This window comes from Sander vitreus, chromosome 11 (genome assembly GCF_031162955.1).
Source record: "Sander vitreus isolate 19-12246 chromosome 11, sanVit1, whole genome shotgun sequence".
NCBI lineage: Eukaryota > Metazoa > Chordata > Actinopteri > Perciformes > Percidae > Sander > Sander vitreus.
Window position 1 is genome coordinate 7,405,989 of NC_135865.1, and position 18,172 is coordinate 7,424,160.

An 18,172-nucleotide genomic window follows, 5' to 3' on the forward strand; every position below is an offset into this window, starting at 1 on the left:
GAAATCAGGTGCAATCAGCAGGGAGAGTCCCACAAAGGATTTGTAAAATGAGTGTATGAGTGTGCGTGTTTGTGTATGTGTGTGTCTTGAGAAGTAATTCTGGAGGTAAATGGATACGCAGTCCTAAAGGGCACTGTGCTTCAGAAAAAGAAAAAAAGAAAAAACCTGGTCACTGCATTCTGTTACTAAAAGTGAAAGCTCATATTTCTGTGCTGCCTGAGATTCATGCTCCCTATTAAAATCATTCTATATATATTTTTTTAAATACACCAGGGTCAATGAGAAAATAGTTTTGGTTCTTAAAATTGGAAAGACATTGTAATGGAAAATGTTCTACAGATTCGGTGAAATATTCTGTAACACCCCCCACCCCCCATTTTTATTTTGTCTTGTTTTGTTTGTCTTGTTTAACTGTATTGTCTTGTTTGTATTCTGGAAAATAAAAAAAATTAAAAAAATATTTAAAAAGAAAAGAAATGGAAACGCATGATGTTTAGGCAATGTGAGTGTACCTCCAAGGTCAATCCAGATCAAGTTCAGCCAAACAAAAGTGACAAATAAGAGAGATCTAAATCTGGACTTTAAAAAAAAAAGAAAAAAAGCTATCAAGTTGACTAATAGTTAATAAAGGAAAATAAATTACAGTATGCATTGCCTAAAGGAATACCTATTAGGCTTAAACGGCAGTAACCTTATCTTCAATATGGTCCATTGCCTGATTCCCCCGAGGTATTATTTTAAGATTTGTAATACGGCCATCAAAAATATTCACAGGTATATAAGCTGCTTTGTTGAAATGAAAATGATTTCAGAAGCACTGAGTTGAGCTATGCATATCCTTTTTGGAACAAAGGTATGTATTCTACTACTGATGTTAGTTAGGAATGTCTGCAATGTCTGAACTAAATTTCTCCACTATTAGTCGTAGCAAAATGGTATCTATGCACTTTGAATATTCAGGAATGACAGCAAGTTACCACTGATGACAAAGATGGACATTTTCTGAACTCGCTCCAGTATTTTTCATTAAAGATCAGCCAATTTTGGCCATTAAAGCCTGCAAAACTAATTTGGACATTTACATGCATGGAGAGTTATACAACAGGATCCTTAATAGACCATTTTTTTAATGCACACAACTGAAGCAGTAGATTTAAAAGTGAGTCACAAGAATCACCGGTGAGCGCTGACGACTATCTCCCTCCACACATGCATAAATGATACTGCGTCATCAAGTTGTGAGACAGCTTGGTTCCAGGTAAATCTGAGTGGACGCCAAGGGAGGCAGGGAAAGGAGAAAGATGAGAAAGAAGATGAAAAACCTCAAATTCAATCTGGCACGGTGAGAGGGACTGAGGGGAAATAAGGTGGTTTTGATTTGTCTCTCATCCCTCGCTTGTGCTGTGACGGAGCGATAGAGTATCGCCACCACCAGCAGCAGGCAACTGGCGGGAGGAGGTGGGGCGGGGTGGGGGGATGGAAAGGTAAAGGTAAGGGAAGAATAGAGGATGAGAGAGATAGAAAATGCAATCTTATTCCAAGTGAAAGAGAATCATTATCTCCTCTAAAACAGAAGGCGATGGAAAGGTCTGCCCTTGGCAGGCCGTGGGGTTCAAACTGTCTAAAACAAACGAGCCTATGAAGGCTAGTGTAGGACGTAAGATTCTCAAATCTCAAAATCATTTCAGACCAACTGCAGACCTTATAGAAAAAAAAGTAATGGATGAAGGGCTAATCCCTTAATAATTAAAAAAATATATAAATAAACATAAAATCTATATTGCTCCCTCTGTAACTGGATTGTTAAGAGTTCTAAGCAAAAACCTGAAAGGTAACCTGTCATGCGAACGGAGCACAAAGCAAAACAATACATTGAGTTGAAAGGTCCATTGGTGCAAAGACTGACCATTAGAACTGTAGCTATTGCTGAGTTCCCACAGACGCATTCTCTCAGTGCGTTTACATTAATTACATGTTATATGCCTCGCTCACTGTCATGATATAGTTATTTGGGATGCTCACTGTGCTTTACTCATAAGGTAATGCCTGCTTTTTCTAGTCTCTGAAGCATATGTACCTGACCTTTCACTGCAAACGGTAAGAGACAGCTCTTAAAAAGCTTGGGACATGGATCTGCCTTGACAAGGAGGGTAGCTTTAACAGAGTGCATACCTCAACTCTGTATAACACTGAGTTCCTCTTTTTAGTCTCTTGTATTGCTTCAGATTCTAAGTTTCTTTCTACATTCAGCCTTTTTATTTGGTGGCCAGTCAGCCTTAATTTGTGAAGCCGGTTTCATCCACTCCAGACTGGTGCATACAACTCCTGATACTGTCACTGGTAGTTTAGTGTTCTGGCTTTCATAAGACATTGAGTGCTGTGCTTGATTTCCAACAGGCAGTGTATTGTTTTCAGCATGGCTAAAAACTCTGCCAGGGTCTTGTTTTTAGCTAAAGTGGTTGAAACAGACCTGCCCCCACTGCTAAAAAAAAATCCTAAAGGAAACACTGATTGACTGTTGTTATGTCAACTTCCTGTATACATGCAAACAATAGCTTAGGCAACTCTGTAGTACAAACATTTAAAAAAAGACAATGTATTTCAGATATAGCAGGTAATACTACCAAAAGGGACAAAGTCAACACAATTGTAATTTGTATCAGTGATAACATGGCAATTTTCCCTCTGATTTTATGATGGCGTCTAATTGGTCCCTTGACAAGATGATAGCCTGTGATTGGCCTGACTGTAACCTCAAGTTTCTAGTGTCATCTGACGTAAAAGGTTTGCTCTTTGGTGTGATTATACAGACACTGGGGAAGGCACTTGGGCTTTGAAAACACTATCTTTACTTTCACTTTGGCCTTTCACTCAAGCTATGCAGGGTCCATTGCCTTTGAAAACAAACCTGTTTTAACATGTTACGGCCACAACCAAAGAATTTGTCTCAGCCTTGTGACAAGCAACATATTAGAAAGGACACCATGGCAGTTTGGTTTTTAAGTAAAATTGTTTATTGCCAAACAAAACACCATATGTTGACCTAAACTAAGAGAGTCTGGAGGACTGGAAGGCGCCTGGGCCAACCCAGAAAGGGCCGTAGGACTAGGGCTGCACGTCATGAGGAAAATATGCGTTAACGTTGTTAAATATCGCGATAACGATATTACAGTATATTAAAGTGTCCTCAGTTCTGCATTTCTGCTACTTTCAGTATTCTGCTAAAATACAACACATTGCTTGTTGAATTTAAAACAAATGAAAGGAAATCAATACCAACATTCTTTTATTGAACAAATTGAACAGTTGGTATTGCGATGACTATAAAAAAAAACAATATACTGTGCATCCCTATGCAGGACCCGGAATCCCCCCCCCCCCACCCCCCCCAAAAAAAGAAAAAAACACATTGTATAAACTATCTAAGAAATAAAGCTGTGAAAACCCGACTACCAGACCTCCATCCTCAGAAGAAATAAACACAACAGGAGGAGCAACAAAAAACTACACTAAATGGTAAGAAGGTTGCTTTAGTCTGAGAGTGATCCTTAAGTACGGGGGGGGGCACCCACTAATGAGCAGGTCAGGAGCACCTGAGAGAAAAGCGCAGATGGGGAAGAAAACAAAAAGGGGGGGGGGGGCTCGTAACATCAGAAAAGGCCTCAAATATAAAATACTCAGCCGACTCATTATACTCAACTCTAATGAAAATAAACCACTTGCATTTAACCTTTTGGATGGAATTACTTGTGTGCAATTCATTCAGCACTTCCTGCCTCCCATCATTTTTCAGTCTACAGGGAGTGTCAGTGACTCCACCTAACGTTTGGGCCCAGCGAGGGAATCTACCACTGTCACTCAGACTACATTAACAGCATATTATAAAAGACAACAGCCTCCTCCTTTAAACTTCCAGAAGCCTGACATGCTGCTGTGTTGACAGGACCGAGACAGGCTCTAAAAACAGCTCCCGCTTAGCTCCTGTCAAAAACAGGCATAGAGAAAAAAACAAAGCATGCATCATTGCACAAATACAGCCATGTACATACTTATCTCTGTGATCTTAATGTTCCTCTCTATGCTGCTGAAGGAAACCAAAATCCAAACTCTCTCATTCCCGGGTAGTGTACTGTTGCCTAGAGGAATTTTTGACCTTAATGATATTCTGACTACTTCTCTGTCAAATGCCTTCTATATTTTTACACACATTGAATCTGATTTTGATTCGGATTGAGTAAAAAAAACAACCTTTTTCATAATTCACTCATTTAGCTTTGTCAACTAACTCAGCAAAGTCAAAAAATCACAGGAACAGGTTGGCATATTCAGCATGGCTAACCTTTGTTGTAATACCACATTTCAATAATACATCACTTTCAAAATAAGGTAGTTGGGGACAGAAGCCTTGTGAATGAATAACCAAATGAAGATTTCATATAAAGAAAGCATGTTAGATGTAATAAAGTAAAAAATAAATAAATAAATAATAATAATAATAATCAAAGCTAAATCTGATTTGGCATTTACCTTTCAAACCTTACTTTGAATTGACACTACTATGAAAGGAAATGCCTTTTCAAAATGCTCAATCATTTCACCAATTAATTTACTTAATTTGTCTTTAACTGTATTGTCATTTTCTGCAAATTTGCAATCCCTTAACTGCAAAGTGTACTTGAACAGAGCCCCCAACCCCCAACCTTTTCTTTTAGGATTTATTTTATCCAATTATTTATTTATTTAATCAGGAAGACAGGAAATGTGTGAAGCGAGAGAGGGGAATGACGTAAAACTTGCGCCATCAAGCATCAATGAATACTCTGACATTTATCCCACTGGTCCCAACTTTACTTTATGTCCCCCTACTTAGCACACACTTCAAAAACACAATATCGATTTATATATATATATTTTTTTTTTTAAGTCTATGTGAAAAATATTCATGTAAGACAGTGGTTCATGTTTATGTTGTGTTTTAACCCCCTACCGCTAGATGGCTATGCTGAGACACACCACTAGCGTCCATGCCTAACAGTGCCTAGCAGGGCCTGACTTTTTGCTAGAAGCTAATAATGTAACTATGGCTGAACTTTGGCCTACTTTAGCATACAAAAATTAGCTCACTAAGAACCTGTGAAGCACAATCCCAAACTGGCAGTTTGATTTTCTGTGTACTGAATTAGTTTCTCTAAAATTATACTTTAAAAAAATCCCAATATATCGCCTTATGCACAGTATCAAAATATATTGAGTCGTGACCCATGTATCGTGATACGTATCATATTGCCAGAATCTTGCCAATACACAGCCCTAATATAGACAGGTCATAAATGGTTTATAGGAAACATATAGTGTTTAATAATTTAATGACTAATTAATTAAAGTTTTCGAAATGTGTATCAAAGCCTATTTGAACTAAAATTTACCAAACATATCTTTTATTTTTTGGAGTGTACCGTTTTATGTTAGAACCCTTAGAATAAAAACTAAGCTTATGCAAAAGCTGTATTGATATCATTAAAAAAAGTGAAAATGCTCCACTTAAAGACGCAAAGTGCCAGTCATTATCACATCCACAGCATCAAGTCCTTGGTCATTTGCTGCAGATGACTTGCTCGGGCAACAGTCTGCTTAACTGACCGCTTGGTCTGCTCGCTGGCTCTCTGGGGTGGTATTGAGGTTTGCAGTAGAACGCCGGGACTCACTGGGTAATGGACCAGTACAGAGGCTCAGCTGGGGGTTAAGATGGAAAAAATGGGCAGTGCCCTCACACACAGACTATCCCTTGAGCCCCTATGGCACAGCTAATTCAGAGGTGCACTGCTCGGATTTAGCCTTGGAGTGTGTGATTTATCTTACAGAAAGTGTCCTACGATGAAAATACAAAACCCCGACACAACGTGTATGTCACTTGCAATTAATTGGAAGAAGGGCTGCAACTAACGATGATTTTGATTGCCAGCTAATCTTTTGTTTATTTTCTATATTAATCTTATACTTAGGCTATGTTTAGACGGAAACGATCTGAAGAGAAAACACAGAAGTGGCGTTGCGTTCTCACTTTTTATTTTGCGTTTAGACGTTTTAGCGGGTTTTTTTTTGGGGGGGGGGAATCTGCGTGCATATGGTGACGCAAAAGTGTGTGAAATTCGATGTAATATGCACAACCAGGCGGCTAGGTGGTAGTGTGAAGCACTGCCACACAACACCACCGCGCCTGCGTAGAACCTTCTTTCTACTTCTCTCCCTAGTAGCGCGAAGTGAACAACAAAAGCAGACAATTTTGTCTGGACAGACGAGGAGGTGGAGTTATTGCTCCAAACAATGCACACACACACACGCACACACGCACGCACGCACACACACACACACACACACACACACACACACACACACACACACCTTCAGAAGGAACCAATGCCAAACTCAAGCAATTACGCAAAGGGGTCACTATCTAAATTATTTACCTATAACCTACTTCCCTGTGTGCATGTATACACACAAATCCCGATGCTGTGAATAAAGCAACCACAGTTAATCAACTGAAGAGGCAAAAATGTATGCTTAGCAAAAAAGTGCTTAGTGCAACACACACACACAAACACACGCACACTCGCACAGTGCGTTTTTACCCTTTAGACGGGAACGCGACGGTGGAGCGTTTTTAAGATTTCCACTCTGGAGGGTGGTTTCACTTTTTTGCGCTTTTAAGCCCCAAAAACGCCATCGCCGTCTAAACGAAAAGCACATCTGATAACATATTTTTATGTTTTCACTCGCGAGCGTATTCGCGTAAACAGGGCCTTATACTTTCCCCCCCATAAAACATAAAAAAATAGTGATAAATGCCATCATAATTTCTCAGAGCCCAAGGTGATGGCTTCAAATGACCTGTTTTGTCTGACTAACAATCTAAAACCCAAAGTTCTGTAGCTTACCATCATATATGACACAGAAAACCGCAAATTTGAGAAGCTGGAATCAGAGAATGTTTTGCTCTAAAAAAAATAATGAGGATTACTCCATGATCAAAATACTACAATTTAAACTCTGATTGAGAATCGCAGAATGGATGTTTAACATAAAGGCTGTAAAGTTTAATAGCGAATTGCACTTTCATTGTCTCACTGTGGATGAGAAGCTCGACTGAATGCCTACAATTCAGATGTAATGCACCTATATTTAAAGAGAAAAGGAAAATTTGTCAAAACTGAGGAAAAATAATTGCACGGATGTAGAGGTGTGGAAAGAGGAGAGAATCAGTCTTTTACTGTGTTCCAGACTTTAATATCTGACAGTGGGTCGTTTATCATCATGGACCGCTGATGGTGAGAGAAGGGACAAGGTGGAGAAGGCAGAGAGTATCAATATGAATTTTTTATTTGATGGGTTTTATGGGGAGATTGCATTTCAGAAGGCTGGCAGAGTCAAGGTTCATGGAAGAGTGAGAGCAGAGAGAGAGAGAGAGGCCAAGTCTTAAAGGCCAGGCGAGAAATAATGGTGTCCCTGCACATGAGGAACACACACTTACAACAGACTATACCCTACTCCCTGCTATGTGTGCATAAAAAGCTCTAAATCAAATATAATTTAGCTTGAAGCTGAAAACCCCCTGATGCATTTTCTTTAAACACACACACACACACACACACACACACACACACACACACACACCTTTTTACTATCATACTTATATATCTATCTCTAACATACACACATAGTACATACAGTACAGTAGTCTTTGTTACTTGTCTTTTTCTCTTTCCCCGCAAACAAACACACACACACACACACACACACACACAAACTTCTACAGCTGGCTTCAGGTGTGGTCATAAATCATCAGTGAGTGATTCCCCCAGCGCCAGCAGAGCCAGAGCCAAGGGGTTGGAGGGTGGAGAGCAGGGCTGGTGGGCAAGAGAGGAGGCTGCAGCTAAATGGCTGCCCTCACTTCCTGTGTCCATCAAGGCCAGAACGAGCGACTGCTCAGCCTCTGGGTGCGACACATCGCAGACGGCCGACCTCAGTGGCACAAACACACATAACGGTGTGAATAAACCCTTTATGATGGACACAGACAGACAGACAGACAGACAGACAGACAGACAGACACACACACACACACACACACACACACGAGCAGATACAGAGGTAGCCAGAAAAAGAAGATACTTGCTATGACAACATCTCCTGACTTAACTTCCCACATACAATGTGTACATTTTTGAAGAGAGCCCTTTAACTGCTTCCCAACCCAATAATCCCATGCACATAGAGTCTGTCAGCTATTCTTTTCATCATCCACTCTATTTAAAAAGAGAAACGCAGTACGACAGACTGTTTGAGGTGGAAAATGAGGTAAGGACCAACAACTTCCACCTCCAAGGAAACCAGATCAAACATCTGCCTGTAATGGCTTTATATGGTCTGGTTTAAGCTGTGCAGTTGCAACTGGTGTGGAGTTTGACACATAGTAAAGTGAATGTCAGAAAGATTAGATAACTGTGTTGTTGTCTGGCATAAGACCATCGCTGGAACATTTTTGAAAGTTAGCTGAGTAAATATCATATTTTCTCTAAAGCTATTATGGTATTTAAATCCAAGTAGAAAAAAACTTTTTTTTTTTTTTACTTTTTTGACTCAGGCCTGAACCCTGACATTCCCATCCCTGGTTTCAGACTTCTGAATCTGTTGCCGTGCCCACTGATGGCTATTTGCCTGACAAACAATTGACCAACTGGAGCTTTATAGGCAGGATTAAAGCAGAACTCCACCGATTTACACATAGTAAGTATATTTGTAGATCTTGGGAAGTACTACTACTTACTTACTACTACTGTACTATGTAAAGAGAAAGTTGTATAAATATGATTTTGGACCTGTATTCTCAAGTGATGTCACTTGAGATAATACAAAAATCTGAAGTGTGAAGTCAGAAAGAAGTGAATGATATGATGAATGACAATGTCTGCAGGATCTCGCACTCAGAAATAACAAATGGCGGAAATCGTTGATTAACCAATCACAGTTAAGTATTCAACAAAACTGGGCGATGAACAAAACACCGACAAACAAAAAAAGCCGGTACAAAGTGTCTTTCATTAATTAGTCAATGACTACTTCCCATTGCCAGAGGAAAAACAACTTGTTTGCCAGGAGGAATAGTTGTGGTCGGAGTAAAGAGAGGAGAAACAGATCGAACAAGACTGAGGGTCCAAAATGAGGAATCAAAGATGAGGGGGGGAGGAAGGAGATGAAAGGAACACATAGGGGGCGAGGAAAGGGAAAGGAACTGGACAGAGACAAATGGCCATTGGAAATGGCCAGTGCAGGAGAGCCCGCCTATGAGACAGCCCTCTCAGCAGCCCTAACACAGACTGATAGGCCCACCGGGCTGTGCTACCACTCCAATCCATTCCGGTCCTGTCTGATTCTTCCTTTATTTAAAAAGAAAGCCATATCAGGCCTACCTAACTAACAAGAATGTAGTATTAAGCCATGTGTTGTCACTGTTAGCAGGAACGCTGCAGCCCTATTTGTTATTAATGTGAGTAGTTCCATTACCGGGGGACAGGAACTTTTTTTCGCCGTGTGATCTCGTCTGATGAGTCTGTATAGTGATACAGAGCCATGAGGACTTCTTGCTTTCACTGGCAAACAACAAATCAGCAAACAGCTTTCAGTTTTCCTTTCTGTTGCGTGCCGTTCTGTGGTTTCAAAAGAAAGATAAGCACAGGAAAAAAATAAAATAAAAACATTGCTACGTCCTCCTCTAGTTACTCCTTTGGCTTATCTTTCCACTCTAATGACTCCACTCACTATTTTGATTCATTCTGATACATTTCAGGTCATACTTTTATCCAACCCGGATAACCCGGTTTGTATTGGCTGGAAGAGATTGGATCTGTATAAAAGGGCTAAAACGATTACATTTGGACTTTTTTCCCCCTCTACTTCTTAAAAGCATGCATTTGATAATCCTGTGTGTGCCAACATGGTCCAGACAATTTCAGATGTTAACCAGCTATATGATCTACAGTCATGCACAACATTCAAGACGAAGAATGAATAGATGGGTGAATGCCGCCGATGCAGCTATGAGACTTACAAGTGGAACAGGAAATAAAGACAGAGAGAGGGATACAAGGAGGAATACGGGGATCATTGTTAACTGTCCATGTATGCGGTTAGGTAAGTGAGTGCTACTTTCGTCATCCCACAATCCCATTACTTTCCCCAATAAAGCTTTGGCAGTCCAGTGATTACCTCGAGAAGGCGACAGAGAATCTTAATAGAAATGGGATCAGGGGTTTTCTGTGAAGTCAGAACCTTCCTTGTCTCACTCTCCCTCTCTGGTGCTTCCTCAGGTGATGTCTCCAGGCATTGACCAGGTAATGCACCGTAATAGAGTACACGTGTGGGTGCCGCTGGCCTAATAGAGAGGGGTCGTGGCAGCGAGGGGAGTGCCTGTCGTGCTGCCTGATTGAAACTGATGGACCAAGGTAAGGGTGCCATGGAGTAGGGCCACCCAACATGCCTGTCACACACACACACACACACACACACACACACACACACACACACACACACACGCGCTTACTTCAGTCCATTATTCAATTTGGCCCTTCTAATGACCAGTGAATTACGCTGCCAGAAGCGATTTTCCGTCTGAGCCCTACTGCTAGACGTACATGCTTCTCCCCACTCTGCATATTAAGGGGCAGCCATTTTGACACTGACATCCAATCAGTGACTTTAGCTGGAGGAGGAAGGCATCTGAGACAATGAACACTAGCAAGATTTAGAAGTATGGTGTATCATCTGAGATTGAAGCTAGAACAAACACTCTACATGAATCCCCCTTGCTTTTTAGGTAAGAATTAAACATCCATGTAATAGATGTGTGAAGCTGTGTGGTACAACTGACAGGACACAAATATGCCTAACATTATGGCTTTCATCATAAACCTGCATTGCCTTTCCAATAAATGGCCCATAAAACACTGGCCCTTGGCTAAAACTAATGGCCACCACTGTTTCAGGTCATTGATGAAGCAAATCTTGACACCTGCTTGGTATTTATGTTTGCTATAGACAGTGAAAAACATGAGCTTAGTGTCTCAGATGGAGCAAACAAGTCCTTAATCAATTGCTTCTACAAGGCTAAAGTACAGTGTCTTGTTAATGACTTAATAACCATTTAGCAACAAACAACTCCATACGCAGGTTCATGATTGGGGAAGCACATGAGCGCACACACACACACACACACACACACACACACACACACACACACACACACACACACAGGCTAGAGGCACAGGAGTGCAGAGAGAGAACTGCGAAAGATCCATTTCTGTCAGCCTTATCGATTTTTCTTCCAAATTTCACGCAGAGTTTGGGTTCCATCTGGGGTTCTGTATCGATGTAGCTGTATCTCTGTCTCTTGCATTAGTTTTGTTCATATGAGTCGCTTAATCTTTACACCCCTACCTGCCACTGTATCGTATAATGTACATTTCATCGAAATGTTACATTGATATAAAAAACAAAAAAAATCGCACCAATTTGCATACAAGTAGGGAATAAAATGAACTTGTTATCAGTTGTGAGGCCAGCAACACAAAGCCTGAGTCGCTGACTGGATCCACGTTATGTCATGTAGAGACAAAGGACGCACAGCATTTCAAGACACCTGGAAGTTAGGACTGAGTCTGGTCAGCAATACATTGGCAATTGGCTAATGCCAAGAGACATAAAGAAAGACTGGCACCTATACCAATCTGTTCTGAACTCCTAAGCACAAAAAAATGATACTTTTTCTGGCTCAACTTTCTTGCATACTGTGCTCAATCTATCTTGCATCATATCTCACAGCAACAAAGCTACACTGCATAACAGTGCACATGACTGCATAACAGTCTGAGTCATGATGAAGCCAATATGGACAGAGAAACATGTCAGGATGGCTGTTGAATCTAAAGAAAGGCAAAATAAAGAAGCCTAAAACGTCTATGCTCAGCACGTGTTTTTGCTTCTTCCTCCTTCCTGTAGATTCCCTGCTTAACTGCCTCACTTTTGCATTTAGCCCGAGAACAATACTGTAGTAAGATTAAAATGATTCGATTGTCAGGTCAGTGCAAATTGTGCCATGAGAATGAAAAAACAAAAAACATCAAAAGTCCTATCATATGGCCTTATTGTAAACCAAGGATTGTACTGATGGGCTGGTCAGTGCAGTTCCACATCATGCTCACCCCACCAAGAAAGTGAAAAACTGTCCCCTCATTCTTTATAGATTCCCTAGGTCCAGTTATCAGGTTTAATAATAATAAAACTGCTCTACTTTTGCTTTCTTCCATCTTTTTCAAGGTTGTTGGGTGGCTGCCTCTCGTCTTTTCACTAGGAGCTGTAAAATCTATTTGACAGCTCTGATTTATGACACAGCATAGGCACTGAGCGCCTGTGGGGAAAAGAGAGTATGTTTGAGTGTGTTTGGAAGTGTGCGGACGTGTGTGGGTGTGTGAGCATGCCCGGCTCAGAGGACCACCACTGCTGCGCTCAATGTTCAAGCGTCCTACAGCGCACACAGGTAGGGAACATCCGAACATTTGCATGTGCACACAAATACTTAAAACATGTGTGATCGCACGCAGTGATGGAAGAAGTATTCAGATCTTGTACTTAAGTAAAAGTACCAATACCACACTGTAAAAAAAACTCTGTTACAAGTAAAAGTCCTGCATTGAAAATGTTACTTAAGTAAAAGTATGTAAGTATCGTCAGAAAAGTATTAAATGTAAAAGTACTCAATGCAGACAAATCCTCACTTTTTAGAAACTGGAAACGTTCAAAACAGTTCTGTCCATCAAATGTCTGTCCATCGATGTTTAATTTATAATTACATGTCGTATTTTATAAACTACATGTGTTTTGTGTGGAAAAATCTTAATGTGTAAAGTAACTAGTAACTAAAGCTGTAACAGATGAATGTAGTGGAGTAAAAAGTACAGTATTTCCCTCTGAAATGTAGTGGAGTAGAAGTAGAAAGTGGCATGAAAAGAAAAGACTCAAGTAAAGTACAAGTACCTCAACATTTGTACTAAAATAACATAATTGAGTAAATGTACTTATTTACATTCCACCACTGATCGCATGCACACACATCAACTGAACTAGCATTCATAGGCAGAGCGCAGTACATATTAAACAATCTAAGAAAAGCTACTGTATGCTAACTTGGAAGCCAAAACAGCCTAAAAATATCCATTTTTACATTAAGTTTTCTGATTCAGGTAACTCTGACAATGTCCTAAAAATTATGTATTTCTTCCTAGTTTGTGGATTCTACAAAGGGCTAAACAGTGTTGTGTTGTTTGAGAATATCCACAAGAGCCTTGGGAACTCTTGGGTGTGCATGCATGGGGCCTTTTTTCAATGCAGCGGCTTGCTTTTGGAATTTGAAAGTGGTTTATTTGTCTGTTCTTTTCCTCTTTCTCCAATTGCCCCCCCCACCCACCCACACACACACACACACACACACACACACACACACACACACACACACACACACACACACACACACACACACACACACACACACACACACACTTCTCTCCTCTGTCCTCCTGTCCTCCTCGCCTGGATGCCCAGGGTGCCTACAGCTGACACCGTTTGTCACATTCAAGGCCGGGTTAGACGCACCGGGATCCCGCTCTGCAAGGAGAGGGATGTGTGGGGATGTGTCTGTGTGTAATATATATGGGGGCGGGGGGAAGAAAAAAAGAAATGCTGCGCAAGCACATGAACGCATCCATGTAGATTGGTGTGCGCCTGCGTCTGCACCTGTGAAACTGTCATCTAGGAGTTGAATTTCACACTTTGTGCCTTGGACAGCAGGGGGAGGACATGACAGGGTGGGGGTACTTCTGCCTGATGAAAAAGGTTGTGGCAGGTGACAGAAGAGGGAGAGAGAAAGTGTTCATACACCCTAAGAGGACAAATGTCAAGAGGTGGGAGGGGAGAGGATGGGGGAGGACAGATGTGTAGTCCGAGACTGAGCAGAAGAACAGCGAGGGCTACACTATATCACAAAAAAGCAATATGAACTGTAATGGAACTCTTTCTGTGCTGATATTCTAAAGTTTGAATTTAATCTTGTCTCTGTATTACTGGCAAGGGTTTCATATTTGGTTGGGAGAATCAAATATTCATCACTGTATGTCCTGTTCCATTACCTCGAAGGAAATTCCTCTCCACGTACCACATGGAAGCAGTGGAATAACCAGCGCAAATGGCAAAACATTTCAATATCCATTTGGATCTACAGCGACTATGAATACATATGAAGTTTATCTCTGCGGCGATGAAGGGAGCCGACATTAATCCCTGCATACATCTCCAGGGCCATGAAGTGTGTCTCCGCCAGCTAAACACACCTCGGCGGTTAGTGCATTCTCGCTCTGTCAGCCTGCTACAGCCGTTAGCAGCATGCTAATCAAGCCTAATTACATTGAGACAGGCAGACACAACTCATTTCTTATCATGACAGAGTGCCGCTGTGCCTGGAAATGTTGTGACAATAAATAAGGCACTGCTCATAATCAACAGCCTTTTTGTTGCTCGGTAAATGAATGTGAGCGTGTTGTTTTTATTTGATTTCCATGGTTACTGTTGTCAAATGTTAATCGGTCTGTCTGAGCTTCTTCAGGGGCTGTAAATCAATTTTTTGTGTCTACGTGCATTAGCTTAGATTATTCTAATCTACAGGGAAGGAAAACGGCAAACATCATTTATGAAACTGTATCAAGTGTTGTGCTGCAGATTATTCCAAATGCTAATGATGATTTCAAAATCATTTTAAGTCAACCAATGTCTGAATAAGTGAATAATCTATGCAGGAAAGAAAAGTGGGAAAAGAACAGGAGGATTTGGAAGAAAGGGGAAAGGAAAGAAAGATGGTGTGTGAAAGGAAGGATGTAAGGTTATCTGAGAAGAGAAAATGCGAAAGCAGAGTCTTGTTGTAGGCCAAGTCTCTTCCACTCCGATGGATTGTGAGCGTCTGGTGGTGCAGATCCCCCTCTCTGCCCCTCTCTGCAAGTTACAAAAGCTCAATTTGGAGATTTTGCTGGCACGGCAGAAAAGGCCTCTGTTCCCCATTTTCCATATTTCATATACGGCCCATTGGCAAGCATCGTCTACGAGTGTCATGGCTTGGCACATTTATGAGAGATGCATTGAAGAACTTATCACTTGGAAGATATGCTTAAGTTCTGCATTTTGAAAGTCACTGTGCACTCTATAAGAACTCACTCAAATAGCAAAGGTAAACTTTGATCCTCTGCATGGTTATGCCATCAATAAATACGGGTCCTACAGTATATACAACTGAAAGACAAAGGTTACACTAAAAATAATACAAAAACTAAAAGATTATTCAAAAAGCAATGTAACAAAATATTAGGACAAGGCAAACAATAAACTATAAAAGGATAAGATAAAAATAAATAAAGATACGTTTTTGAATGCAGTATTTGTACCTGTAACAGTTGTTTTAAACTGTAGTATTGTAAGTAAAGTAAAAGGTCTTAATACTTCTTCCACCACTGTGTAATACGACATGTCAGGCAACATCACAGAAAAAGCTACATCATCATGTGATTTGAGCCTCAACTTTATTGACAGTACCATGCATGTCCTGTCAACACTAAATTGGATTCAAAAAGGTAACGGCCACGCTGGTTTAACAAAGCCAACATGTTGGGGTTATGTGGAAAGAAATTCGGTAAGAAATGTACAATGTGAAACTGAGCTACACTGTCAGCGCTGGAGTATGGTCTTGCTACACCACCTATCTATTCTGGGATAGGGGACTAAACGCTCTGGCTTGTTTTATATTTCTATAAACTTATTACAAGCGTCCGGAGCGGTGCTAAGCCCCGGATGCAGTGACGGCGCCCTTGCAAAAAAGATCCCAGCACTGTACATCTGTTGATCAAGACTAAGGCACAGGGATGTAAATAAATAATAACACACTATTTCTGAACCTCTCAGTACAGTGTCCGTGTGTACAGATATTGCTTGATTGACATCTAACACAGTCTCCAGTTAGCTCTGTGGCAGCTGTTAGGGCAAAATTTTAAAAAAAATGACACTTGAATCCATAGATATATTATGCTTGTATCATTCTCATTAGTCTGGTGACATCACATAATTCCCAACATAGCTCCACCCACCTTTAACCTGATCTAATTAACCAAAATAATTGAAAACACCTGTGCTAGTGTGCAAATGTTCCTAAACCGGGTAAAGAATGACTGAACCCCTTTTGCATGTAAGTCGTTCCATGTTATTCAGGTACTTGAGTCAAAATATTCAGGTACTTCAGTCAAAATATTCAGGTACTTCAGTCCAGTTATTCAGGTACTTGAGTCAGAATATTCAGGTATTTTAGTCAAAATATTCATGTAATTACTGTAAGTTTGAATGAAAGGTCGGACAATTTGCACAAGCAGCTTAAGGGTAATGTTCTCTTTGTGTTCATATGTGCCATTCAACAATCACAGACACATGCAGACTTTCCAACTGAGCTGAATTACCATAGCATTTAATGAAACAGAGCTCTGTCAGAGGGGCTAAACTAGTATTTTAGAAGCTCATGCACATTAGGAGTTGTGTTCAGGGCTGCAGTGTGGATTAGTGGTTGATGGCACAGACTCAAACAGCTGACCGTGGTCAACCCCCTGTATCGACATGTTGAAGTGTCCTTGTGGAAGACACTAATCCACACCTAATGGACTACCGAGTCCAGTGGCGCTGCGCTGACTGTGACCTCACTGACAAGGAGATTTTTCTTGAGACATTGTTTTACCGAGGATTGTCTTAAGTAAGTGCGTGACTTCGTCCTTACAGCTAGCATTAGCTGCTAACGCCAACGGGCACCAAAGCAAAAGTACTAAGCAACTTATCAGGAGGTGTTCCAGCGCGGGGCATTAAAGCCGACTCAGAGATCAGGTAGAGCAACGTTGGCCCAAAGTCCCGCTTAGTCATCGCTTCTGGCGGTATGGTGAAAAAGTGCCACTCTCACTCCCATGGTGATAAGGGAGAGTTAAAAAGGCCGGAATCAGACCGGTGTAATGCTGATGGACGTAGTCGGTACCTGAGTGAGCGGGTTTCGAGTGCGAGTCGAGGGGCTAAAAATGCAGCATCAGCAGTGGTGGATTTACGAGGATGAATGGACTCGGTGAGGAGGGTGGCGAGCGGGGGGGAGGGGATGGGTTGGAGGGTGGTGGGTGTCAAAGCAAGTGGCTGAGACATGGCTAATTCTGCCAGTGAGCTGTGGCCACCTAAATAATTACTACCTTTGCTGTTGGGCTAATCCCCCAGAGCCGAGCAGCAAACTCAGACTCAGGAGAGAAAAGCTTAGAGGCTCTGTGGGGCTCCCGTCCCGTCACCTGACATCAATTACACAGAGACATGGACCTGACTCACTCAGAGAGAGAGAGAGAGAGAGAGAGAGAGAGAGAGATCACCTTTCCTCAATAGATACATAATTCTGATGCTTAAACAAACACAAACAATGTTTAATCAAAACAGACTGAGTAAATCTTTTTTTTATAGAACTGCAGCTTCCATCGTCCATGGAATATAGAATGGAAATGCATCCAAGAGTCACATCATCGAAAAAAACTCATTTGTAACCTAGTCTTTCCAAAACTGATTGACGTTTTCAATACACATGATAACACTGGAGTTTTCTGATGGTGCGCCCCGTTAGTCTACTGGTTAAGACACAGTGATTGTAATGTCCACGGTTAGACTCCATCCCCCTCTCTCTCTCTTTATATAGGGTTACATATTTTTGTTTACGTTCATATAAGAAAAATGAAATGCGTATTGTTTTTTTATTTATAGCTATGTTTCTTATATTATATTATATTATATGTGAATTACACATGCATTGGGTCGTCAGCTAGCAGGGGACTAAATATCTTGAATATATGTTTCCTAATTTGTGGAATAATAATAGAAAACTAATTATATAAAAAAAATATATATATATATATATATGTAAGACTCTCTGACAAAACACAAACATTAAAGGATTCCTTATTGAAAAACCACATATAAACCATATACTGACTTTTTTTTTTTAAATCAGTGATTACTCGGG

General features: G+C 40.8%; 1 protein-coding gene across 3 annotated transcripts in view; it reads right to left on the reverse strand.

The window, feature by feature from the left end:
- Positions 1 to 18,172, reverse strand: part of adarb1b (adenosine deaminase RNA specific B1b) — a 135,105-nt gene that overhangs the window by 26,497 nt on the left and 90,436 nt on the right. The gene's annotated exons all lie outside the window — the stretch shown is intronic.